This window comes from Schistocerca cancellata, chromosome 8 (genome assembly GCF_023864275.1).
Source record: "Schistocerca cancellata isolate TAMUIC-IGC-003103 chromosome 8, iqSchCanc2.1, whole genome shotgun sequence".
Classification (NCBI taxonomy): Eukaryota; Metazoa; Arthropoda; class Insecta; order Orthoptera; family Acrididae; genus Schistocerca; species Schistocerca cancellata.
In genome coordinates this window covers 462,151,723-462,177,696 of record NC_064633.1, presented here as the reverse complement: position 1 = coordinate 462,177,696, position 25,974 = coordinate 462,151,723, and the positions used below count along the sequence as shown (strand labels likewise).

Here is a 25,974-nt window from a genome sequence, read left to right as displayed (position 1 = left end):
ACGATGTATACGCGTAACTGTGAAAACATTTCAAATGAAGGATTATTTTGGAATGATTTTCATTATCTAGCTTCAGTTTGCGTGTTGTTGTATTTTCACGTGCCGTCGCGGGACAGACATTCTACCAATCATTTTAGCGTGGCGTTTGATGAGATTTTCTCATCAAATTTTGGCGAGCATTCTTTTGACATTCAATTCGGACATTTATAGTTGCATCAGCGAATTAGACTCTGAACTGCTCTGTTTGTTAGGCTGTTGGGATAATTGTGATGTTATCAGTGAATTTCAGAATATACTCAACTATTTTGGAAAATTGTTTTTGATTAGAAATCCCGAACCATCTCCTACTTCTTCAGAGCTATAAGCTGCAGCTATAATAATATTCTCAGGTTAAGTGGGCACTAGGAACTCTCATTACAGGCTCCACGTTTCGTTAAATCACTTTCTGGGTGCCAAAAAGCAAAGAGAGAGCCAGTGTTGAGAACGGCGAAAGACAGCATTATACAACATTCCAAAAGCCGGGAAGTGCAGTGTTTTTCCCACGTTTAAATAACAAACTTTATTTCACAAGCAATTTGCTTAACCACTCGCCGCCCCACAATGCACTGATAGCAAGTGGCCCGGAGCACCCGACCGTGGCGGAGATTCCCAGTTATGTTTCTCACTGGACGCTGGGTGTGTCCCACAGGGCAACGATCGCCTCGAGTGCCTCGATTGCGCCACGTGTTTCACATTGGCGTCCATGAGCTGCAACAGCGTTTGTGAATCGCTCGCAAGGCCGGGACACTAAATACTGGCTGCTAATAGAGTGCCACCAGTAAGTCGTCCGATTAAGTCTAAGACGTGTTCAATTGACAATATTTCATGTGGACGAGCAGGCCACGGAAGCTGTAGCACTGAATATTTAATGCAATACTGGACGATCGTCGTCATGTTAAAAAGAAATACTTGTACACCTTGATGCAAGGATTGGCTCTTCATCTCTCCTGATGTATCGGATACAGTAAGTATATGTTATCTGGAGCACCAAACACCCTACACGATCCAAAACGAATCGCCAGACCATCACACAAAGCGTTCAGTTGTCACAAAACTGGAAAATATTTGGGAGATGGAGAGAGAACAATCGACGTTGTGTGATGTCATTGACTTGGAGACCCCCGAGGGGTATTTCACCCGCTTAGTTAAAATTATTTCTTTTTTCGGACTTAGGCCTATTGGCATAATTCCTTCGAGCAATGATGCTTTTGTGTCTTAAATGTACTTGTCCAATGTTGCTGACAATAAGTGCTTATACAGCTTTAAGTATATGTTACTGATGACGATGAGACAGAGAGAGAGAAAGAGAGAGAGAGAGAGAGAGAGAGAGAGAGAGAGAGAGAGAGAGAGAGAGAGAAAGGAGGTAACGAAACCTGTTAACGATCGGTTGATCCCGCCTCTCAAATGGCACCAACGGAACTGTCGATCTTAACATCCCCAGATCAAGAGCAAGGTCCGGTCCTATTCCACCCGTCTGCTCAGACACGCGACATATGTGTGACGTCAGGAGTTTACGTTGCGAAGTATATAAGCGGCCTATTATTAAATGTGACCTGTCATTGTCTTATTAGAGTAATCCGTGACGATGATCAAATGGTTCAAATGGCTCTGAGCACTATGGGACTCAACATCTTAGGCCATAAATCCCCTAGAACTTAGAACTACTTAAACCTAACTAACCTAAGGACATCACACACACCCATGCCCGAGGCAGTATTCGAACCTGCGACCATAGCAGTCCCGCGGTTCCGGACTGCAGCGCCAGAACCGCACGGCCACCGCGGCCGGCGTGACGTTGTAAACTACGCTGTTTATTCCAAATGTATCGTGCTACACGACGGTGTGGTTTGTGTGGAACCGAGAGCACAGCATAAATTGTCGATAGAGAAACTAGTGCCGATAATATTTTTTTCCTCACAGTTTTTTCTGTATTTGACAGGAATTGAAATGCAGAAGTTACATTATTGCGAGTGAAACGGTTAGTGATTACAATTAGCATGTTGATTCTCAAAATTATTTGGCTGTTTTTGTAATGTGGTAAGTTTGTTGAGCTGAGAATCTAAGGACATAGCTCAAATGGACGTAAGTGAAATTAGTAATAACATTCTTTACAGTTTTTTTTTTACAAATATTTGGTTTTTTTTTACGTGATGTGATGTCGTTGAGGTGCTGCGTATATGAAACCAATCGTTCTTAGAAGGGTCGTGTTGTTGTTACCGGTTGCTCGCTGTTATGATCAGGTCTGTCGTAATAGTTTCGTTGAATCTGTATTGCGATTTCAGTTGTTTATAAATTTTCTTTGGGTTTATTCTGGAGGAATTTGTGTGTGTTATTTTTCGATTACGTCGTTGTCTTCTGAGTGGGTGTCTGATACTCCTGTCTTCGTTTTAGTTACGTAGGCCAAGCGACATACAGGGTGAGCACAAAGTCTTGCCCTCATTATAACAATTTATTACAGAAGAACCGTTTGACATAATAATTTACATTTGTTGCAGTTACATAGGTTAGTGTTACTAGTTTTTTTTAAGACCACTTACGTTAGTAAACCTCAATCTGTGCTCCCTTGGTAGCTCGGAGAATGTCGAGGCGGTATTCCAGTTCCCGCCAGGTGTTTCGTAACATGTGTTCTGTCACTGTACCCACAGCAGCTTGTATCCTAGCCTTCAATTCGTCGACTTCAACAACTGGTGTGACGAAGACTCTGTCCTTGATATAGCCCCAGAAAGAAAAGTCAAGGGGCGTAATGTCTGGAGAGCGGGATGGCCAGTGTGTTGGACCGTTCCTTCCACTCCACCGATCCGGAAATGTTTCATCCAGGAAATCACGCACTATCAAAGCCCCACAGTTAGAAGAATATCAAACATGGATAATTTTCCAGCAAGCTGGAGCATCCCCCCCCCCCCCCCCCACTGGGCTTTGATAGTGCGTGATTTCCTGGATGAAACATTTCCGGATCGGTGGATTATTGGAAGGAACGGTCCAACACCTGGGCCACCCCAATCGTCAGACATTACGAACCTTGACTTTTCTTTCTGGGCCTATATCAAGGACAGAGTCTTTGTCACACCAGTTGCTAACGTCGTCGAACTGAAGGCTATGATACAAGCTGCTATGGGCACTGTGACAGAACACATGTTACTAAACACCTGACGGGAACTGGAATACCGCCTCGACGTTCTCCGAGCTACCAAGGGAGCACACGTTGAGGTTTACTAACGTAAGTGGTCTTAAAAAACTAGTAACACCAAGCTATGTAATAGCATAAAATGCAAATTATTATGTCAAACGTTTATTCTGTAACAAACTATTACAATCAGGGCAAGACTTTGTGCTCACCCTGTATTTTAATTCAATAGTTTTTTCGGTTTATTTTAGAGGCATCCATGAGTGCCATTTCTCGATTATGTTTTTCATCTTTTCTGGGTGGGAACAAGGTGTCTTGTGTAACTGTCCTCGTTTGGGTTACATAGATGCAGCATACACTGCTATTCCACTTGTGTGTTTTTTTTAAATATTTCCTTTCCGTTTATCCTGGAGGAATTTGTGTATGTTACTTTCCCATTATATCGTCGTTTTGTGGGTGTGTCTGGTATCGTTTCCTTCATTTGAGGTATATAGATCGAATGAAAATTCCTATTCTAGTAGCATGTGGTTTTTTATATTGGCTTTTGCAAGGTGATTCATATATTTCACATGTTTTTTGTGCGTGTTGTCGACTGTAATTGTCTATCTTGTGGTAGCCATTTTGAAGAATGTAGTCGGTCTGTTATTAAGTTTAACCTCGTCCAAACTATCCTCTTGACTTGACATATGACGTCATTGACCAAAGCAAACGGGTGGAATCCTGGACCCTGCTTTATTGGTCACATGCCCTCACGCCACGAGATGGTGGGGAGAGGTTTGGAAATAAACACAGTACTTTGGCGCAAAGTTTGGTGATCAATAACCGTACTCCATTACCTTTCATCTCCTTGACGGCCAGTCACTAGAGATGAACATTTCGTCCACCACCTGAATTCGAACTGGTTCCCTCCGAGTCTAGCGCCACCGTACAAGGGTGCGTTAGCAACGTCGCCTACGGACGTGACTTCTGGGCGAGAGGTTTGCTCTCGTGCGTGGCATTTCACGTATACTCAGCCATCTCTACACTTTAAAATGAAGCGAAACTCGTCAGAGAAAAACACTGGCCATTAAAATTGCTACACCAAGAAGAAATGCAGATGATAAACGGGTATTCATTGGACAGATACATTATACTAGAACTGACATGTGATTCCATTTTCACACAATTTGGGTGCATAGATCCTGAGAAATCAGTACCCACAACAACCTCCTCCGGTCGTAATAACGGCCTTGATACGTCTGGGCATTGAGTCAAACAGAGCTTGGATGGCGTGTACAGGTACAGCTGCCCATGCAGCTTCAACACGATACCACAGTTCATCAGAAGTAGTGATTGGCGTATTGTGACGAGCCAGTTGCTCGGTCACCATTGATCAGACGTTTTCAATTGGTGAGAGATCTGGAGAATGTGCTGGCCAGGGCAGCAGTCGAACATTTTCTGTATCCAGGAAGGCCCGTACAGTATTTGCAACATGCGGTCGTTCATTATCCTGCTGAAATGTAGGGTTTCGCAGAGATCGAATGAAGGGTAGAGCCACGGGTCGTAACACATCTGAACTGTAACGTCCACTGTTCAAAGTGCGGTCAAGGCGAACAAGAGGTGAACGAGACGTGTAACCAGTGGCACCGCATACCATCACGCCGGGTGATACGTCAGTATGACGATGACGAATACACGGTTCCAATCTGCATTCACCGCGATGTCGCCAAACACGGATGCGACCTTCATGATGCTGTAAACAGAACCTGGATTCAACTAAAAAAAATGACGTTCTGCCATTCGTGCACCCAGGTTCGTGATGCAGCGTCAAGGGTAACCGCAGCCATGGTCTCCGAGCTGATAGTCCATGCTGCTGCGAATGTCGTCGAACTGTTCGTGCAGATGGTTGTTGTCTTGCAAACGTCCCCATCTGTTGACTCAGGGATCGAGACGTGGCTGCACGATCCGTTACAGCCATGCGGATAAGATGCCTGTCATCTCAACTGCTAGTGATACGAGGGCGTTGGGATCCAGCACGGCGTTCCGTATTACCTTCCTGAACCCACCGATTCCATATTCTGCTAACAGTCATTGGATCTCGACCAATGCGAACAGCAATGTCGCGATACGATAAACCGCAATCGCGATAGGCTACAATCCTACCTTTATCAAACTCGGAAACGTGATGGTACGCATTTCTCCTCCTTACACGAGGGATCACAAAAACGTTTCACCAGGCAACGCTGGTCACCTGCTGTTTGTGTATGAGAAATCGGTTGTAAACTTTCCTCATGTCAGCACGTTGTAGGTGTCACCACCGGCGCCAACCTTGTGTGAATGCTCTGAAAAGCTAATCATTTGCATAGCACAGCATCTTCTTCCAGTCCGTTAAATTTCGCGTGCGTAGCACGTCATCTTCGTGGTGTAGCAATTTTAATGGCCAGTAGTGTATACTTCGCGACGAAGATAATGGAAAGATCGTGTCCTCGCTTAGCCTGACATTCCAGACACTGACGAGCACATACTGCTGACAATCACACTTGAAGCTCTGTTCTGAAGTCAGCCAACAGTAGATAATTGTCGCCAAGAGGCTGAGATCACCCTCGAGTTCTCGTTTCCTCTACCATTCCCTCCCCGTTTCTTCAGTCATATTCCTGCTCTTCGTAGCTATTCCCTTCCTCCCTCTCCATACAGCGCTCCACGAACTACGGTTCAGCCTCCCGTGCCGTACATATGTGGCTAATATTACCATGATGACTGAAATCTCAGTCTACATTATTGATTGAAAAGTTAATGATGTGTGGCGTCATTGCGTACAACACTCGACCTCTACTTTAGAAACTTAAGTCAGGGCGAACCACCCCCGGCAGTACGGACGAATCTCGGGTTCTATTGAGCATAAAAAACTGCTCAGGAAAGGTTTTGCACCAACCTTGTGAATTGCATAGTTTGTGTTTTATTGATCAGAAACCTCCTTCTCAATCGCAACGTACAACCGAATATATTGGGTAGTTACAACAAAACTTTTGCTAATTGAGAGTGCACTCCAGGAAAAGTGATCGTAGGAAATGAATCTTTACATGGACGTACCCAGCGAGGGGCAGGGGGGAGGGGGCAGCTCCCCCCCCCCCAGAAGATATTCGCAGTTTTACACTAGTTTACTGTTTTATTTAATAAGAAATGCTGCATGTTGTCTCGGATTGTACAAGTGCATTCTTGTATTTAAAATGTTTGTTAAAAGCAGTTTTTCACTGGTTTACTGTTTTATTTAATAAGAAGTGCTGTATGTTTCCTGAGACTAGTATGACCTGCCCCCCCCCCTCCTCCCCCCCCCCCCCCCCCCTAGTTCAGATCCTGGGTACGCCCTTGAATCTTCATGGGGACATTTGTAAGGACATGCGGAAAATAAATAACCAGCGAACCAATGAAATTAACACATTTTAATTTTCACATGAGAGGGTAACAATTTTTACTTGTGTACCAAGTTTACATTCCAGGTTACAAACGTTGCCCAATACGACAACCATTTGCATGAGAAGTTTGTATTGATATCATACCACAATTGTTCGCTGCACTTTGCGAACGATGGACCGTGGAAAGTTCAGCCGTCGTGACACAACTCTTGCACTGCTTGAAAATCGCCCACTGCGTCCAGCATTGGCAGAGATGACAACAGTCGCTTGAACAGTTTCTGGCGCAATTGGTCGTCGGTTCACCCTGGAGCTGTTCGCAAATCGCCAGTTTATTCGAACTTCCAGATCATGTTCTTCAACATTTATCATGTTGTTGTTGTTGTTGTCCTCAACAACAACATTTATCATATAACACTAGAAAACGCAATTTCCTCAAAAATTAAAAAAAAGGGAACAGCAAAACGAAAACATATCAAGCATCGCTTGAATACTTCGTCGAGCTTATATGAAACATGTGTCTTTTATTCATAAACTACTTTTGCGCTTATCAATAGTAAGAGGAAACTCTTGCCTTTGAAGATGAAGAACATTCTGTCGAGCACAAAGTAACAACAATAATTATATAGATTTTTTTAATGTTTGTGCATCTACACTGTACTTGCATCAAAAGTAAGCTTTGGTTACATAAAAGCGCAGAAGCTACGTGATCAACTAATTTTTGTTACTCATAAACTACATGTAATATGCAGTGCATACTTTGTAAGGATATAAAACACAATGGACAAAAACTGAACTCTTTGTGGTTCTAATTATGTGCGAAACAGACAAACAAAAAACAATGAAGTGTCGAATCCAAGTTTCTCTCTCACACATTAAATTATGTTTCTTTCTCTACTAATGTTTCCAGTACTATCGGTAATTCTACGATTTACTACCTCATTTACGGAGTGTACTAAAACTACCGAACCATAGTTTTGGTAGAGCGCAACTCTGTGTGATACAAAAGCATCAGTATATATTACAGTTGTAGACAGTCAACATGGGTCTGGACGAGGTGAACAGAGCCTTACTCGTAAAGCTGTTTTAGCGAAACAACAGCAGTGGCCCTGTGTCCTTCACAAGTATCGACGCGTTAAAGGAATACGGTGCTCTACCAAAACTACGGTTCGATAGTTTTAGTACACCCTAGTAAATGAGGTAGTAAATCGTAGAATTACCGGTAGTACTGGAAACATTGGTAGAGAAAGAAACATAATTGAATGTGTGAGAGAGAAACTTGGATTCGACACTTCATTGTTTTTTGTTTGTCTGTTTCGCACATAATTAGAACCACAAATAGTTCAGTTTTTGTCCATTGTGTTTTATATCCTTACAAAGTATGCACTGCATTTTACATGTAGTTTATGAGTAACAAAAATTAGTTGATCACGTAGCTTCTGCGCTTTTATGTAACCAAAGCTTACTTTTGATGCAAGTACAGTGTAGATGCACAAACATTAAAAAAATCTATATAATTATTGTTGTTACTTTGTACTCGACAGAATGTTCTTCATCTTCAAAGGCAAGAGTTTCCTCCTACTATTGATAAGTGCAAAAGTAGTTTATGAATAAAAGACACATGTTTTATATAAGCTCGACGAAGTATTCAAGCGATACTTGATATGTTTTTGTTTTGCTGTTCTCTTTTTTTTAATTTTACCCTTTTTTGAGGAAATTGCGTTTTCTAGTGCTATATGATAAATCTGTATTTTTTTTTCACAACAGTATCTCTCCGTTTCATGTTACAAATCAATAATTTCCGTATGAAACCTGAACTAAACTTCATCAATTTAATTTTTCCTATAAATACCATTTGTTCTTAAGCAACAGACAGGAGGCTAACTGTGTAGCATAATAATGTTCCGTAGGTTACACTGCCCTTTACATATCGTCAGACAGCTTCTAGACGGTTCACTGCTTCCGGTTTCTAGGGGAATTTCGTAAGACACTGATCACAATTTCAAAGAAAGCGTTCGAGATGAGGTAACGCCCGATAAGTCGGTAACACACCTAAAGTACAGGAAATGCGGTTATGATCTTAGCTAACCGAGGGTACTAGGAGAATTACCATAGCCTACGCTTACTTATCGCAGTCTATTACGGTAGTTTTACAACTCTAGTTTCAACTCTGCGTCGGCGTACCAGCACCAGCACCGAACGGCAAGTCATGACACTAACACTACTAACAATGCAAATAGTACAGCGCACGGTCTCAACATCATTCCTACAAAGTTAGGTACCTATACGGTAAGTAATTCTGTCTACATTGGCTCAAGTAGCGAAAGTTTAATTACACCCACCTTGTATAATGGAGATGAAACTAAAACTGAATTCTAAATACAGATCAGTAGAGTGACCTTTTAAAGGGTGCAGCCCTTCCAGGCCCACAAGGAGTTGGTGACCATTTGAATAGCTGTACTGTCAGCTCCGTATTTTTAGTTGCAAACCGAGGAGTTTACAGGATGTTGGGCCTGATGTTACCCACGCTTCTGGGTAGGATTACCCACTAACACGGGCCCATCGAGGTGATAGAAGTGGACGAAAAGCGATGAATAGTAGCGGGTTTAAGGGCAGAGGGAAAAGAGTGCCAAGGCAAGCGCCAAAGAATAAAACCTCTGCGACAGCCTGGACGGGTAGTAAGAGCATTAGGGGATTTTCTTGCTATCTGCGACAGATCATGGAAGGGTAAGGTTAGTTAGTGCTCGGATATAGTGCAATACTCGGTACTAGTGTCATAGGTTGGGTTCGGCATAAGAGTGTCAATCAGAATTGACGTGAGATACTGCTGGTTTGGGCACCAGTGATGTCTCCTGGGCCAGCTGCAGCGTCTGCGTACCTGTAAAAGCGAATAGTCGTCATAATAGTGTTCAGTTGGTCACAGAATCGATCACACATTGTAGGAGGTTGTGTGGGTTCTATTTGTTTTTAGTGAGCAAGATTTGGCTTCCCTGCTGTGGCCGGTTGAGCGGCTGTGTGATTAATCAGGCGGTGCAAGTCAGCTACGCTGTGATGCAGGGGTTCCTCGTCATTTGCGCTATTTGTGTGCCTTGGATTTCCCTAGGTGGTTATGTGTCCTAATCATGAGTATTTGGACGACTGTGCTTCCACTTACGATTGCGGTCGTAGTTTCCCAGATTCGGGATGAAGGGGTTGCTCGAGTGTCTGGAGTTCACGTATAGCATGTGGCGAGTTTTTTTAATATCTCCTACAAAGTATCTAGGCGATATTCATTGTGAATGTCCACGGTAGAATCTTGTTCTGTATGACCTGCAGGTGGCGCAGGCGTGCTGGAACTGCATATCCCCAGACTGGAGCTACGTACGTCATCAGCGGTCTAATCAGTGTGGTCCATATACATAGCGAAATATTGACTGTAGGCTTGGACAATAGGTTGGACGATTCTGTCCCTATATTGTAAAGCCTCAAATTACCCTCGACAGTGAATAAAAGTGTCAGAAATCCGTACGTGGTCGCGATCAAGAACTTGACTGAGCTATCATTGCTGAACACAGGGCTGCAATGTTTCCTGGCAGAATCCGCACTTGCTACGACAGTCATCCAGAGTCAGATATGCCCTGCACCTGTAGGTGAAAAGAACCCGAAGTCATTGATCCATATTCAATTTCAGGCGTTCTCATGCCCATTTCAGTCGCCCACCACATTGCTGAGGGTTTGTTCGTACAGGAGACAGAAAGGACAAAGTGATCGCGTGGAGGTGGCTGCGAACTGTCTGTGCCGACACAACCCTCTTAGTTGCTTCTAAATATGTAGCGTACAGTTCTGCTGCATTCTCCTCGTGAGAATCCATAAGTCAAATGCAAGGATCATTACGCGTTGTTGACAGTGGGTGATCACGACGAGGTAATTTCCTCTGTTCTGCATCTTTCGAAGGCGAATGAATGTTGTAATAACGTCACTGTGGTGCCCTCCAATTCAGCGGGCAACTTTGTGGACCTCGACACCCTCCTATTCAGTACAGTTTGCCTGTTGGGATTTGGGTAAAGTTGTTTGAGCCTCGTGTGTGATCGGTTGGCCGCGTATTGTATGTGGTCCCCCACTTGTTAGTTTTCGGTCCAGCCAGACATCGATGTACCTGACTTTCTCAAGGAGACATGTTGGGCGTGTGTGTAGTGTTACTTGTTTGCGCTGTTGGTGCCTGTGCACTTATTTCGGTCTACGTGTGAACAGCATTGCCTCGCGCTTGCCGACTTTTATTTTAACCCCCCATCGCTCCAACCAAGGTTCGGCAGTTCAAAGTGCAGTCTTCAGTCGTGAGTTGATGTTTGAAGATTTCCAGTCTTGCGCTGGGATGGCATTGTCATCCGCGTAGGTGGCAGCCATCGTGTTTTCTGTAGTTGGTAGATCGTTTATGTAGAGATTAAACAAGAGGGGCCCCAGGATATTAGTTTTAGGTACTCCAGTTTGTATACCGTGTCGTGCTGACTGTTTTCCCCGAACGTCAGTGTTGAAGCATCTGTTGGTGAGATATGAGTAGATGAGACGTACAGTACGTCGGCGAAACCAGCGTCGCTAAGTTAGCATATGAGGTCATTGTGCCAGGGACGATCTAAGGTTAGGAACAGTGCCCCTATAGAGTCTGGGAGAATACAGCTAGTGTACACTGTTCACTTTGTAAGGGAAGAACCGCTTCAAGATTTGATTTTACGCACATTTTAACTTTATGGTAGGAAGGGTCGTCAGGATGCGATGTTGCCCGCTGAATTGGAGTGCACCACAGTGACGTCATTAGAACATTCATTCGCTCTCGAGAGATGCAGAACAGAGAAGATTACCTCGTCGTGATCACCAACTGTCAACAACACGTAATGACCCTTGCCTTTAACTTTTGGATTCTCACGAGGAGAATGCAACAGAACTGTACGCTACATATTTAGAGGCAACCAAGAGGGTTGTGTTTGACAGACAGTTCGCAGCCAGCCCCACATGATCACTTTGCCCTCTTTGTCTCCTGTACGAGCAAACCCTCAGCAAATGTGGTGAGCGACTGAGGTGGGCATGAGAACGCCTGAAATTGAATATGGATCAATGACTGTGGGTTCTTTTCACCTACAGATGCAGGGCATATCTGACTCTTGATGACTGTCGTAGCAGGGTGCGGATTCTAAAAAAAATGGTTCAAATGGCTCTGAGCACTATGGGACTTAACAGCTATGGTCATCAGTCCCCTAGAACTTAGAACTACTTAAACCTAACTAACCTAAGGACAGTACACAACACCCAGTCATCACGAGGCAGAGAAAATCCCTGACCCCGCCGGGAATCGAAACGGGGACCGGGTGCGGATTCTGCCAGGTATTACTGCAGCCCTGTGTTCAGCAATGATAGGTCAGTCACGTTTTTGATCGTTATAACGTACGGATTTCTGACTCTTTTCTTCATTGTCGAGGGTAATTTGAGGCTTTACAATGTAGGGGCAGAATCGTCCAACCTACTGTCCAAGCCTACAGTCAATATTTCGCGATGGGTTTCCCTTTCAAGACGATAACGCACGATAACGTCACGCCCACCTGGTAATCATCTTCGTTCGGGACGCAGGAATCAACCGAATTCAATGGTCTGCCATATCTGCTGACGTAGACCCGACTGAGCATATTTGAGGCCATTTGAAACTCGCAATTTGTTGTTATCCAATCGAATAACCTCAGGAGGGTTGCCGTCAGTGAGTGGGACAGGCTTGTTTAGAAACATATCTGTTATATAGTGGGCAACATTTCAAGGAGGATCCAAGCACGGTAAAGTGCATGGGCTCGAGCACGTGACTTTGAATACAGCCCACTGACAAATTTTGAATTCACAAGTGTGCTCCCTTTCCAAATATTTTTATTTTCTATTTATTTCGCAGGAAAATTATCTTCATGAGCTTCATAAGGCTTTTTATTACATTTCCTGCTTTCCATGAATGTAAGCCCACATACATTCGGTGGAAAATGAGTTTTTGAGCAATTTATTTCGTTAAAGAACTACTCTGGCACTCTTCAACCAGATGAAATAACTGCAATCAGGCAATTACGTAGCTTTTATGTCTGTGCACCCTATTCCACCATCCTAATGGAGTCGTTGAGCGCAAACGGTGGGCAACTTGTGGGCAGTGGTGTCATGTGGCGCAGATCCTGAATACGATCAAGCGCCAATTGCGAAGGCGACAGTGCAGTGTCGGAACGTAATTACAGTGACCCTAGATTAAAAAGTAATACCAGGCGTGCATGCTGAACGGACGGTAGTGAGCGTGTGAAGTGTTGCAGCCAACGGCATTCACGAATTTATTTGGCTATACTTTATTTGACTATAACTACAGTGTCAGAGACCGTTCCATCAGAAACGAAGAAAAAGACCTCATGTCCAGGTGTATACGCAAAGAAAGTAGTTGAATCTGTGCAAAGAATGGAAAGAGGAGGAACCAATTATGATAACGGGAACGACCCAGCCATATTAAGTAAACTATCCGCATCATTATCGTGTTCAAATAAGAGAGAGATGTGTATATCCACTCAAGAATCAAGGATCAAGAAAATCGGATCAAAAACTCTCTGACAACTTGATACTAGTTTCCTCCGACTGGTCTTTTGAAAATAGTATGAAGTACCAACTTTGCCAGAAGAAAGCATGTAACCAAAGAACTAAATCGCCATGGATTTTTTATGTATATCACTGTGTCGGAAAATAAAGACAAAAAATTCACCATTAAAATGACTCACAATTTCAGTGGAACGTGAAAGGGTCTAGAATTCATATGGAGGAACAGACTGTTGCTGTAGGCGAAACTAATATGTTTATCTCTCAGAGACTCATCTCAAAGACACTGACGCTAATCTGTCAAGAGGCTGTAGGTATACAAAAAGGCCCCCTCAGTGGCGAAAGAATTAGATATGGTGGTCATATTCGTCAGCGGCCTATACCACTCCTCGTGTCCGTACCCATTAACAACTTGCTAGCAGTCTTGTGACAGGGTACGTGACGTAAAGGGTAGCCCACTCCATAATAAAGCACTGTTCTCATTTGCGGCAATATTAACTTATATTATGTGCGATGAGGCTTCACCACTCTTCACACAGGGACGTTTAGTGCCTCATATTCTTACACTGAGATGAGCTGTGCCTTCTGAACATGGCACTCAGCACACACTTCACTGGTACGTGGTAATTCTCTGCCATTGATCTTTTGATGTGCTCTCTCGTATTTAGCCGCAGTTGACCACTATCCAGTACTGGACACACTGATCTGTTCCAGCAGTGCTCACTAGGTAGCTACCAGAAATGACGCTCATTAAGGCCTGCTAGACCCTGTACAACCAGTGAAAGATTCTGAGATTGCAATTGTGGTAGAAAAAATGACTAATTGATTTCTTATTTTTAAAACAAAGTTAATCTTTAAGAGCAACTTTAACAGTGGCATTTACGCACATCTGACTAATGATAGAGTATTTAAGCACAGGTGACTAATGTTGAATATTCTAACGCAATCGACTGATAATGAATCAACAGTCGCTTTAGGCTACTAAGAAATATACGGACTCAGCGGACTAATAATGAATATACAAACGCAACGGACCGATACTGAATTTACATCTGACTGTAATGAATATTTCAACGCAACAGAACTAACTTACTATTTTTAAAATAAAAATGCACACACGGATAGCGTTTCTTACAGCATTGAAGAAAACAATATCGTCCGCTCTATTTTTCTGTGCCCCCCCCCCCCCCCCCTTCATGAACCATGGGCCTTACCGTTCGTGGAGGGGCTTGCGTGCCCCAGCGATACAGATAGCCGTACCGTAGGTGCAACCACAACGGAGGGGTATCTGTTGAGAGGCCAGACAAACGTGTGGTTCCTAAAGAGGGGCAGCAGCCTTTTCAGTAGTTGCAGGGGCAACAGTCTGGATGATTGACTGATCTGGCCTTGCAACACTAACCAAAACGGCCTTGCTGTGCTGGTACTGTTAACGGCTGAAAGCAGGGGAAGCTACAGCAGTAATTTTTCCCGAGGGCATGCAGCTTTACTGTATCGTTAAATGATGATGGCGTCCTCTAGGGTAAAATATTCCGGAGGCCAAACAGTCCCCCATTCGGATCTCCGGGCGGGAACTAATCAGGAGGACATTGTTGTCAGGAGAAAGAAAACTGGCATTTACGGATCGGAGCATGGAATGTCAGATCCCTTGATCGGGCAGATAGGTTAGAAAATTTAAAAAGGGAAATCGATAGTTTAAACATAGATATAGTGGGAATTAGTGAAGTTCGGTGGCAGGAGGAACAAGACTTCTGGTCAGGTAAATACAGGGTTATAAATACACAATCAAATAGGGGTAATGCAGGGGTAGGTATAATAATGAATAGGAAAATCGGAATGTGGGTAAGGTACTACAAACAGCATAGTGAACGCATCATTGTGGCCAAGATAGACACGAAGCCCACGCCTACCGCAGTAGTACAAGTTTACATGCCAACTAGCTCTCAGATGACGAAGAGATCGTTGAAATGTATGATGAGATAAAAGAAATTATTCAGATAGTGAAGGGATACGAAAATTTAATAGTCATGGGTAACTGGAACTCGATAGTAGGAAAAGGAAGAGAAGGAAACGTAGTAGGTGAATATGGAATGGGAGTAAGAAATGAAAGAGGAAGCCGCCTGGTAGAATTTTGCACACAGCATACGTTAATCGTAGCTAACTCTTAGTTCAAGAATCATGAAAGAAGGTTGTATTCATGGAAGCAGCCTGGAGATACTGAAAGGTTTCAGATAGATTATATAATGGTAAGACAGAGATTCAGGAACCAGGTTGTAAATTGTAAGACATTTCCAGGGGCAGATGTGGACCCTGACCACAATCTATTGGCTATGAACTGTAGATTAAAACTGAAGAAACTGCAAAAGGGCGGGAATTTAAGGAGATGGAACCTGGATAAATTGAAAGAACCAGAGGTTGAAGAGAGTTTCAGGGAGAGCATTAGGGAACGAATGGGGGGAAAGAAATACAATAGAAGAAGAATGGGTAACTTTGAGAGACGAAATAGTGAAAGCAGCAGAGAATCAAGTAGGTAAAAAGACGAGGGGTAATAGAAATCCTTGGGTAACAAAAGAGATATTGAATTTAATTGATGAAAGGAGAAAATACAAAAATGCAGTAAATGAAGCAGGCAAAAAGGAATACAAACGTCTCAAAAATGAGATCGACAGAAAGTGCAAAATGGCTGAGTAGGGATGGCTAGAGAACAAATGTAACGATGTAGAGACGCATATCACTAGGGGTAAGATAGCTACTGCCTACAGGAAAATTAAAGAGACCTTTGGAGAAAAGAGTACCACTTGTATGAATATCAAGAGCTCAGATGGAGACCCAGTTCTAAGCAAAGAAGGGAAAGAAGAAAGGTGGAAGGAGTATAGAGAGGGTCTATACAAGGGCGATGTACTTGAGGACAATATTGTGGAAATGTAAGAGAATGTAGATGAACATGAAATAGGAGATATGATACCGCGTGAAGAGTTTAACTGAGCATTGAAAGACCTAAGTCGAAACAAGGCCCCGGTAGTAGACTTTATTCCATTAGAACTACTGACAGCCTTGGGAGAACCAGGCCTAACAGAACTCTACCATCTGTGAGCAAGATATATGGGATAGGCGAAATACCCTCAGACTTCAAGAAGAATATAATAATTCCAATCTCAAAGAAAGCAGGTGTTGACAGATGTGAAAATTACCGAACTATCAGTTCAATAAGCCACGGCTGCAAAATACTAACACGAATTCTTTACAGACGAATCGAAAAACTGGTAGAATTGACCTCTGGGAAGATCAGTTTGGATTCCGTAGAAATGTTGGAAGACGTGAGGCAATCCTGATCCTGCGAATTATCTTAGAAAATAGATTAAGAAGTAAAACTGTGAGTACCGGGAGTGAGTCGCGCTTCGGTAGCTCAGATGGTAGAGCACTTGCCCGCGAAAGGCAAAGGTCCCGAGTTCGAGTCTCGGTCAGGCACACAGTTTTAATCTGCCAGGAAGTTTCAGATTAAGGAAAGGCAAACCTACGTTTCTAGCCTTTGTGGACTTAGAGAAAGTTTTTGACAATGTTGACAGGAATATTCTCTTTCAAATTCTGAAGGTGACAGGGGTAAAATACATGGAGCGAAAGGCTATTTACAATTTCTACAGAAACCAGATGGCAATTACAAGAGTCGAGGGACATGAAAGGGAAGCAGGACGTGAAAGGGAAGCAGTGGTTGGGAAGGGAGTGAGTCAGGGTTGTAGCCTACCCCGATGTTATTCAATCTGTGTATTGAGCAAGCAGTAAAGGACACAAAAGAAAACTTCAGAGTAGGCATTAAAATCCATGGGGTAGAAATAAAAACTTTGGGGTTCACCGATGACATTGTAATTCTGTCAGCGACAGCAAAGGAACTGGAAGAGCAGCTGAACAGAATGGACAGTGTCTTGAAAGGAGGATATAAGATGAACATCAACAAAAGCAAAACGAGGATAATGGAATGTAGTTGAATTAAGTCGAGTGATGTTGCGGGAATTAGATTAGGAAATGAGAGCTTAAAGTAATAAATGAGTTTTGGTATTTTGGGAGTAAAATAACTGATGATGGTCGAAATAGAGAGGATATAAAATGTAGACTGGCAATGGCAAGGAAAGCGTTTCTGAAGAAGAGAAATTTGTTAACATCGAGTATAGGTGTAAGTGTCACGAAGTAGTTTCTGAAAGTATTTGTATGGAGTGTAGCCATGTATGGAAGTGAAACGTGGACGATAAACAGTTTGGACAAGAAGAGAATAGAAGCTTTCGAAATGTGATGCTACAGAAGAAATCTGAAGATTAGATGAGTAGATCACGTAACTAATGATGAGGTGCTGAATAGAATTGGAGAGAAGAGAAATTTGTGGCACAACTTGACTAGAAGAAGGGATCGATTGGTAGTCAAATTATGAGGCATCAAGGGATCACCAATTTGGTATTGGGGGGCAACGTGGAGGGTAAAATTCGTAGAGGTCGACCAAGAGATGAATACACTAAGCAGATTCAGAAGGCTGTAGGTTGCAGTAGGTACTGGGAGATGAAGAAGCTTGCACAGAATAGTGTAGCATGGAGAGGTGCGTCAAACCAGTCTCTGGACTGAAGACGACAACAACAACAACTATTTTTTCTGTGTGCTAACGACACTTTAAACATTCCAGCAGCCCTTTGGAGCTGGCGGGTGACTGGCACTTACCTTTTATCTTCACTGCAGTATGCTTCACACCGAAACATAAAGCTGAAAGAGAGCGGTGCTGTGCAACAACTTGTAATCAGTAATCGTGCTGTGGGCTAAACTGGTCCTGAAGATGTGGTTACTAAGATACTTTCTTATTTGATCTAAATATTTCTTTACTAAATATTGTGTTGAAAACGTGGATTAATGTTCACAGAATGTCCACATTAACAAAAAGGTATAGAAGTTGCAGACGTAGACGGCACGTGATGAAGTAGTGCGAAACAAATCTTCTGTCCACGTTAATAATACGAGTGCATTATTCGCACGCACCACAGTTAATAATCAAATTACTCAAACTAAAGGCACAAGTGTTCATCACATCTCGGACATTTTTCATTCCAGGACAAAGCATTCAAGAAGAAAGGAGATCTCAAGTCAAAAATCAAGAAGTCTGTTTTCCGCTTAGATTATGTATTTATAAAGTTGATTTAGCAACAGAAATTACACGGTAAATAATTTGCAAATAATAATATAACATGACCCCTCAGACCGTGCTGCATTCTACTCATCGCCACGAAGATCGCGGATTCCTGCAGTTGACAAAAAAAAAAGTTCGTTGACGCTGACTCAAATAACCATAACTTCAAATGGTTCAAATGGCTCTGAGCACTATGGGACTTAACATCTCAGGTCATCAGTCACCTAGAACTTAGAACTACTTAAACCTAACTAACCTAAGGACATCACACACATCCATGCCCGAGGCAGGATTCGAACCTGCGACCGTAGCGGTCGCGCGGTTCTAGACTGAAGCGCCTAGAACCGCTCGGCCACCAGCGGCCGGCTAACCATAACTTCCGACGCCATATGAGAGAGAGCATTCTTATTTCGTCACAGCCACACGGATTCTGGACTCAATCTGTACCTGGTAATACATAAGACTTTGGGCTCACTAACCACCACGTCGTTCCTCCCCAAGAAGTTGCGATGCACCACATATTTCAACGTTATCAATTCCCAAGCAGTTACGGAATACGCGGCCGAGAAGCAACCACGCAAGTGGATACTCACAAAGGAACAAGGCAAGATACTGCAATCAACGTCTTGGCACGGTAATAACGAATCATTACATGTACAGAAACACACCATACTAGAACAAGGCATGTAATAAATGCGCAAGGTAATACAGTATTAAAATTGACTAGTTGTCTGAGGGCCACAGTTTTTAACTATCATTTTCATGAATTAAAGCAAGGAATTAATTCCAATAATAAAACCGAGATGATATAAAGTTAATTCTCGCTGTCTCGCACGAGTATCCCATCTGTCAGATACTTCAACAGCGGTAGTGGCGAGGTGTTTCACTGACAGCGGCTCCGACTCAGGTCTGTCCACGAGTGTGCACTGGTCGCTCTTTGATCTCCGTTTTCTTAACCTGAGAGCCTAACATATCCCACTTGAACAGTGGTCGCAGATTGTGCTCAGCTCGTTATTCATTTTAATGAACCACAACTAACGTGGTATATTTGACCAACATGAACGCCAGGATATGCGCGAGAAAGCAAAACTGCATATGATTCACGGGAAGCTGTCTCTCTCATCGCACATGTCAAATATGCATGCCACCAGTGTTAAAACAGATACGAATTCTAAAATAGCACATTAAAAAACTAATTATTTGTTGTTACTAAGTCAGCAGCATATAGCAGGGACTTTTCGCCGACTGTGCTTGAGCATTGTGACTGTGTTCCTGAGCGGGTGGGCCACTAAAACGCTGATGAGTCCATTCGGAAATATTTGGGTCATCTGCTAACTCTTGCTATTCCCTGGTGACACTTTGGAATCAGGGGCGCGTGTGGTGGTCTATGACTGTTCAAATACCGACTAATTCAACAGAACTTCTCAGCTTCTCGGGTAGCAATTTCAAACGCCAACAAAGTATGCAGGAGAACAAGAAGACACTATGGCGTGTATTCGTTATATAAGATTGTATTTGTATGGGAGACCATCAAGAGGATTATGAGCAGGGTAGCACGTTCGCAGGTCATAGTAAAATTGCCAATTTAAGATTTCTTATTTTTCTGGCCTTTATCCCAAATCGACGTGTTAATCTGTTAGTGGTATAGGGTGGCCACATGCCCCCACCTTCCCCTCACACTAAGGAAGATGGTTTTTCTGAACCCCGTCTATTTGCGTCTAGTATTATCCACTGTACATCAGTACAAGCCCGGTATTCACCTAGTCGAATGTAGGAAACCGCCTAAAACCCAAGTCCTGGCTGTCCCCCACAACGGCCCTCATCGCCAACTTTTGAGTGAATTCGATCTGGACGCGGCGCGTCTCTCCCAATCTCGGAAGCGGAGTGCTAACAGACGCTATTATCCAGTCGGGTTCCTGCCTTTTTATTGATTAAATCATGGACTCAGTAATCAGTTTTCTAATGCAGTCTGATTTCAAGAATAAAGAACGGATAATCACAGTAGCACATACAATAAATCGCACAATTAGTAATTGGTAGACGTAGATTGCGCGATTAAGCGTAAAATATTGTGAAAACCACTCGTAACATCCTATCAAACAATCAAAACAACAGAAAGTAAAAGTGATCAATTTACAGTTGGACGCGGTGCAATGGGATCATGGCCTTTATTTGTATCACAGTACTTCAAATGAAAATTACTAACTTCTGACAATACCTTTCCAAATCGTGTGAATAATGATACGACTCAAAAAACTGAATTTGTAGGAACTATTACGGAATGTCTGTGGCATCAGTACCATGCTCTGTGCAATTTATTCGTGGAGATATGAACACACACTCTTCAGAAATTCCGCAACAGCAACTGAGCATTCAGGAACCAGCGTCAAAACTTACCTACATACCCTGCAAATAACGAGACATTTGTCACTATTAATGTGGGAAAACTGCTTATTAACTGACTTGTTTCATTATCTGCAATATTTGTGACCACTAAACAGAAAAGAGGGGAATACTTGCTGCATGTGCGCACAAGATGGAATCAGACAGACAATGCACCATAAATAGGCGTAAATATTTATTAAACTATGTAGGGAAGCAGAAATTAGTAACAGCAAATTCATATGAATTACCTATATTGTCTTCAACTCAAATAAGCAGTGGGCACAAACAACGTGGGATTAACAGTGCACATGCAACGTAAGTCGATATTCTAGGAATCACAAATAGTGAAGTTTTAATACGCCATTTCCATAAAAACATAGAACAATCTAAAGTGCAGGAAAGATTGACGAAACCGAGTGCATAATACTACGGGCTGAGTGACTATAAAACGATCTCATGAGATTAGAACGCGAAACGATTGCAAAGTAAATCGTGCGATATCATACTAATCAACTGATCCGCAACCTTGCTTATTAGTAACCACTGAAAATAACTAAAACGGTCTCACAATTTCCCGAACTGCTGCTTCCGTCTCTGAACTGCCACAACTCACAGCTCGACTTCCCGGAACAAAGTGTGCTGTAAACTTCTTCGGAAGCATGGTCCGACTAACCGCCAGGTATCTGAGTGGCTGCAACGGTGTGGAACTTCCTAAAGGTAATCACTCAAACCTGCAGTGTCTGAGAGAGACTTAAAGAGACTACACAGAATATCAATACTGGTTGCCTAACATCTTTGGGAAAAGTTAACAAAGAATACTTCGCTTGTGGAAAAAAAAACTGTAGAAACAGTTAAAAGTGCCGCTTAACTTATCAGATCAGTACTAAAGCAACAAAATTTATACATCATAAAAGTATTTAAAGGCCTTCAAAGCTATTTCCCGAACCACTAAACTAATACAATGATACTTGTTCACTTATGTTCAGCAACAGTAGCTCCCATTGCACTATACTTTATTATACGTTCCTATACCTTATTATCCTTCTCTATACTCATTGCAGTAATAATTTAAAAAAAAAAGTCATTGCTATTTTCTTGGCCCAGACGATGCCCAATTTGAAACTGGAATGTGAGTATGGCGTCTTCGTAGTGAGATGATTTTCCTATGTGACTGCAATTGTGCTGGCTTGAGGTTGCAGGTCGGGATTATTTTCTGGAGAATCTTTAATGTGGCTCCTGACTACGAGCATATCGGAACATGATATGTCTTATCACTCCCCCACATACGCTACTGGCCATTAAAATTGCTACACCACGAAGATGACGTGCTACAGACGTGAAATTTAACCGACAGGAAGACGATGCTGTGATATGCAAATGAATAGCTTTTCAGAGCATTCACACAAGGTTGGCGCCGGTGGCGACACCTACAACGTGCTGGCATGAGTAAAGTTTCCAACCGATTTCTCATACACAAACAGCAGTTGACCGGCGTCGCCTGGTGAAACGTTGTTGTGATGCCTCGTGTAAGGAGGAGAAATGCATGCCATCACGTTTCCGACTTTGATAAAGGTCGGATTGTAGCCTATCGCGATTGTGGTTTATCGTATCGCGACATTGCTGCTCGCGTTGGTCGAGATCCAATGACTGTTAGCAGAATATGGAATCGGTGGGTTCAGGAGGGTAATACGGAACGCCGTGCTGGATCCCAACGGCCTCGTATCACTAGCAGTCGAGATGACAGGCATCTTATCCGCATGGCTGTAACGGATCGTGCAGCCACATCTCGATCCCTGAGTCAACAGATGGGGACGTTTGCAAGGCAACAACCATCTGCACGAACAGTTCGACGACGTTTGCAGCAGCATGGACTATCAGCCTGGAGACCATGACTGCGGTTACCCTTGACACTGCATAACAGACAGGAGCGCCTGCGATGGTGTACTCAACGACGAACCTGGGTGCACGAATGGCAAAACGTCATTTTTTCGAATGAATCCAGGTTCTGTTTACAGCATCATGATGGTCATCTCTTGTTCGCATTGACGGCACTTTGAACAGTGGACGTTACATTTCAGATGTGTTACGACCCGTGGCTCTACCCTTCATTCGATCCCTGCGAAACCTTACATTTCAGCAGGATAACGCACGATTACATGTTGCAGGTCCTGTACGGGCCTTTCTGGATACAGAAAATGTTCGATTGCTGCCCTGGTCAGCACATTCTCCAGATCTCTCACCAACTGAAAACGTCTGGTCAATGGTGGCCGAGCAACTGGCTCGTCACAATGCGCCAGTCACTACTCTTGATGAACTGTGGTGTCGTGTTGAAGCTCCATGGGCAGCTGTACCTGTACACGCTATTCAAGCTCTGTTTGACTCAATGCCCAGGCGTATGAAGGCCTTTATTACGGCCAGAGGTGGTTGTTCTGGGTACTGATTTCTCAGGATCTATGCTGCCAAATTGCGTGAAAATGTAATCACATGTCAATTCTAGTATAATATATTTGTCCAATGAATACCCGTTTATCATCTGCATTTCTTCTTGGTGTAGCAATTTTAATGGCCATTAGTGTAGGATACGTGATTCATTTCCCGATCAGCCAGTGCAAAGACAGAGCTCTGGAGGCCACCGTACAATTTCAGAACCAAATCACAGCAGCAGCTCTTGTAAAACATTTATGACTGATGCATCAGTTGCTTTCTACTTTTTACAAGGACGCTGATACATTATTTGCTTCCAGTGACGTATTAGTCCAGTGAAATGAAGAAAAATTAGCCCTAAACTTGGACAAAATTCTTCAGAATCGATTGGAGTGGTATCCAATTTAACTAATGTTGCTTTTTAACAAATCCAAAGTCAGACAAAAGCGGACCATGGGAAAGTACCAAAAAATCAAATTAAAAATTTCGTCCTTTTTCGAGCTATTGAATACTTAGTCTGAAGATATAACACACAAGTTATATCACTAGGTGCTGTATTAATTACTGGTAAGTACCTAATAGATACCTTTCCAGAGTTTGGGCGATTTGAGGTATTGTATACAGTTGCATTATTCCAGACCAAGTGGAATGATCTCTTCCCGGAAATGACCAAGATAACAGCCAGAGGACATCAATTGTTATGATGTTGGTGCCATTTGCTTCTAGTTTATGGACGATTTCTTGAAGATTTGTGCTCTCGTATCGTAACATGGGCAAGTCCTTTATAGCGCTGTCTGTGACATATCTCGCAACAATGGGTCGTAATTTAATTTCTGTAGTTATAGCACCAATGATTCCCATGCTGCGAAATGTATTAGTCCTATCTAACGTACGAATATTACGATCAACATTGTGTGGCACAAACAGTAATGCATTATTGTCTATCAGATCATCTGAAAAACTGCTGCTTACTATTGCGCAATTCGTTTTTAATTTCATAACTTATATGTAGGAAGAAGAGAAACCCAGATGATGGAGAACGTCGATAGTATAACGGGACCTGAAGTTGTGATACATTTGAACTGTTACACCTATCTGCAGTGGGCATATTAAAGCCCTTGGGCGTATACTCTGCATTTTACTCTGGTCAATATTTTGGAAAAGAACATTCTTACCTTGCCACGGATGTTATCCGTAGTCTTTATTGTAGTGAGATTATCTATTGATGGATAAGCAACTTTCGTAGCCATTTCATTGTCTTTCACATTACTTACGGTTTCCTCTGTTATGTGTATCTTTTGTAACTCAGGATCTGTTGAATTTGTATGGTAAGATCTAAGAATGTGACCAGCAGTCCCTTTTAACGTTACAGTGTCAGCCTTTACACTTTTACCAGATGTTACAACACTCTCACTATAATGTTCTTCAGACTTTCTTTTCATGTGCCTTCGATCATATGTTTTGCAATCATTTGCTTTCAGATACTCTTCCATTTTTGAAATAAGATCCACAAGTAACTGTTCCTCGACTTTATAATCAAGGTAAGTACGTATCCTTGGGAAAGCTACTTCTTGTTCTTCGTTGATTTGTCGACCTTCTATCTGCCTCTTTGAGAACTGCTCGGTAGTGCATATTCGTGAGGAACGTTTTTCCCACTACGAAAATTTGCACAAAATGTGCGGCAGTACACGTAGTCAGCAGACTGCTCATCTGAAAGAAAGTAATCTATGTGCCCTTTTACCACATAAGACCATTCGTCACAGTGTTTCTCACAGCATTTTTGACGGTTTCAGGAAATACGGGCGTTCGCACTTTCATTTGACCTGATTCCGCTTCTGTATTTTAAAGGAGAACCCGCTATTTTTCCACGAAACAAGCCATCAGTTAGGCCGAAAAATGGTCCGTCAGCTGAACGGACACTTCTCTTTTGAATGCATATATAAATTGCCGATTGTTGTTTGTTCCATACGTCAAAGCTTTTCTTATCGGTGTGATTTTTCGGCACAGTACATGCAGTCTGTCTGCAGCACTTACGAAGATACGGCTTCCACTGCGTTTACTGGCCGCGTTTATGTCATCAGCACCCTTCTGCATTAGTTATTTATTTATAATTTCTGCTACCAGTCTCTTTTTTATTTTATGTTTATTCTAACATAATACAACGCGTTTCGAACATGTTCTGTTCATATTCAGGCGTTTATACATACACACATACAGAGAAGTGTTACTTATAAATAAACAATCTTAAACTAGATTAATCTAGAACTCTTTGTCCATTGTTTTTTACTGTAGCGGATGGTGTTGCATTTAGGGGGGAGGAGGGGGGGGCAGTGGATGGCTAGAAATCGAAATCAGTGATGTCTTCTGCTTGTTTTCTTCCTTGTGGTTGACTATGTATGATATCACAGCCTGTATAGGATGCAGATAGATTTTCATCGGTTATGTGTTACGAAAATAGTGTGTTAGGCTTTTATATGACAATTGATCACTTACAATTTCATCATCTTGCTGCTTCACTTGCATCACTGGTGTAATGGCGGAGCTGTTGTTTAACATAACACTACTACACATTGTATTTTGTCACTGATTGCCAGCGTAATTCACTACACTAATTGCTTCGACGTTATGCACACATCACAAGGTGGCGACTGTAGCATGTGAGTCTGTATCGATTACCGAGGTTTTGTATCGATATTCTTGGTACTGACAGATTTGTAGTCAATTATTTACATTGACGTATCTTGAATCTGTTGAGTTAGAACTGGCTTAAGACTGTTGCATTAGAGTTGCATTAGGGTGACTGGCTCTTGACCGTCTTCGAATTATTTTTTGCAAATACTGCAATACATCCAGCAGCTGCCATTTTTTAATATACCTTA

The 25,974-nt window shown here is 42.6% G+C and overlaps 1 protein-coding gene across 1 annotated transcript in view; it reads left to right on the top strand.

Moving 5' to 3' along the window:
• Positions 1–25,974, top strand: part of LOC126095631 (A disintegrin and metalloproteinase with thrombospondin motifs 7-like) — a gene marked incomplete at its 5' end in the record, with an annotated part of 619,647 nt that overhangs the window by 527,268 nt on the left and 66,405 nt on the right. The window lies entirely within an intron of this gene.